Source organism: Myotis davidii, unplaced genomic scaffold (assembly GCF_000327345.1).
Source record: "Myotis davidii unplaced genomic scaffold, ASM32734v1 scaffold192, whole genome shotgun sequence".
Lineage (NCBI taxonomy): Eukaryota > Metazoa > Chordata > Mammalia > Chiroptera > Vespertilionidae > Myotis > Myotis davidii.
The window spans coordinates 2,343,780-2,346,605 of NW_006284346.1; positions in this window are offsets into that span (position 1 = coordinate 2,343,780).

Genomic DNA, 2,826 nt, shown 5'->3' on the forward strand with positions numbered 1-2,826 from the left:
AAATGTGTTATATAGTCTGTGTTGATGTGATTTGCACACAATTTGTTTTTATATAACTTACACATGTATGTCTAAATGACACCAAATAAATTAGCTTGCCTTTTAAATAAGTAGTTAAAAGACCTTTGGCTTATAGAGATAAACTTGTAAAAAAGAAATAATATTCAAATGGAATTATGATATTTTTCCTTGTTCTCTACACATTGGTAATTGAGGATTTTTGTCTAGGTTTTGTACATTCTGGGAGGGATTACATTTCTTGTGTATTCTCAGTCTCTCCATTCTAGCCTCATTTAACATACTGCATTAACTAGCATTCCTCCCGACTGTATGTGGCCAAAAGCTCACGCTGGCTTAAGCAAAAATGGAGTTTATTGACCCAGGTAATTAAAAAATCAGCAGCCAGGAGCTCAGGCAACTCTCAAACTCCCTCTCCACCTTTTACTTTTACTTTCTCTGTCTTGGTTGAATTCTCAGACTTGCCTGTCCTCCTGAGGGCAAGCAAGGTGGCTGAAGCAGTTCTAGCCTATATCCTCTCATGTTCAAGATCAGGGAAGAACACCTGCCTCGCTCCTTGTAGTCCAGCAGAGATTTCATATTTTTTTTCAGTGGTTCTGGACCAATAATAAATAGCCTTAACCAAATATAGTTGGGAGAAGAGTGAACAGCAGCCAGGCTCCAAAGATTTCTCTAAGGTTGGAGTTAGAGGCAGTCCTTTCTAGAGTATAACTGGAATTTCTCCCTCAAAACAATATGAGAAAGTGAAAGCTGGATAGCTAAAACGGGTGAATATTTATCACTACTTCTTATACCCATAAAGTTTACTTCTCAGAAAGAATTTGCCAACAAATTTATAGCCTACATTATGTATTTTGTGTTTCCTGAGGGTCTGGAATAAAAATAAAGCAAGCAGAAAAACTAAGAAATAAACTTTCTAACATTAAAATGAAACTTCAGGAGAGAGAAAAAATATGCAAAGAAGTCCTACGCGCAGGTGTGAGTTATATGCAAAGCACTTTTAACTATTCATGAATGTTGAGTTTCCGTGAACCCTAAGAAATACAGTTTTTGTTAGGATGAGAAACTTCCCTTCAAGTTCACTGTGAGTTGATAATTTTGCAAACTGTCTTTTAATGTTGCAGGAAAGATGTGAAATACCCCCTTCAGTTTAAAAAGCGTTGAGGGGTGGCGGCTTGTCAAGGTTACTCCTGTCAAGTAGATGAGTCATGTTTAAACATGAGTGCATTATTCTCAATGTTTGATTTTGTCATGATTTTAATAGCTTTTGTGATTGTTCCTGGGGGATGCAAAATCCATCTATATAGCAGATGATTCTTTGCATTAACCTTGCCAAAATTTAATCTTATCATCTAACTACAAGTTAGAGAGCTGATGGGTCTTTTTTCCTAGTAATTTTTCATAATTTATACATCTAGCTCACCAAAAGTTATAAGGGTGATTATAATTGGTGGGTTAGATAAAATAATCCTAAATTTTGTTCTAGAGTTCTGCATAAACTAGTTTATGACAGTTTCATGTTCACACATTAAAGATGGCTTTCCAATAAGGCATCAGCTTAAGACTAAACACATTACTGGATGTAGTATACCTTTGATGGGGTTAAGTCTTCCTTCTTTTCCAATATTGAATTTACTTCTCTTACCACAGTTAGGTGCGAAAGCACTAGATAGTGTTCCTGGGGAGGATATGGATGTGAAACTAACCCCTGGGATTGAGAAACACTGAAGAGACAAATCCAGACACAGGCAATTGGATGATGTTCCACTGGGCAGGTCCACCCTGTGCCAAGAGACAGTCAGTGCTGATCCAAGGAAGCATTTGGGGCCCAGGTCCACAGAAGAGATGGGCCGGTAGGGATAACAAAGCCATCAGAGGCAACACAGTAACTCGATTTAGAAGCATGAATTCCTCAGGGATCCACAAAGGAAATCCGAATCTGGGGCCTCGCTGCTGGAGAGAGGACTTCCATTCCTAAGCCTAGGAATGAGATTTCAGACTCTATGAGTAACTGTTAGCATGTATCCAGGACCTCAGTCTTGGAAGGATTAGAATTCTGGGCGACTTGTCTAGTCAGGGACTCAGAGCAGGAGAATAAGACAGAAATCCAATAATCAGAAGAGGGTCCAATGGGAACTTAGTCTCAGAAATAAAGCAGAGGTCAGGGCTTGCTTCACAAAGTGTCACCTGTGGCCCAGCAGCTTCACATGGAGCTTGTTAGACATGTAGCAGTTTGGCCTCCTCAAGAGCAACCGAATTAGAATTTGCATTTCAACAAGGTCTTCAGGTGTTTGATGTGCTCTTTCAGGTCAGAGACATTCTAGAACCTAAAGCTAAGGTTAGAGGATTAAAAGGTTGATCTTGATGCTGGGTTGTCTTTAGATATCGAACTGTGGGGCACTGATGTCCACCGAGCTCCCTCCTTAGAACGGATCCCAGTTTCTTTCCTCTACCTTGTCATTTAATCTTTACATCAACTCTGTCAGCTGGGCTTTCCCTCACTTATAAATGAAGGAGCTGGGATTTAGAACAGTTAAAGAATTTATCCAAGACTAAACTCGTAAGTGATGGCACTGGATTTCTAAAAATCTTATTTTGGAATTTTTCAAGGATCTACAAAAGTAAAGAGAATAATATAAAAACCCTAGGTGCCCATCACTCAGCTTCAATAAATATTAACATTTTGCCACTTTTGTTTCATCTTCCCCCACCACAGCACTTATACTTTCTTTCTCCCTCAGAGCCTGGATCGTATATGGGTCTGGTTGAGTCCAGAGCCTGTGATATCCGCCATACTGTCACCGTCTT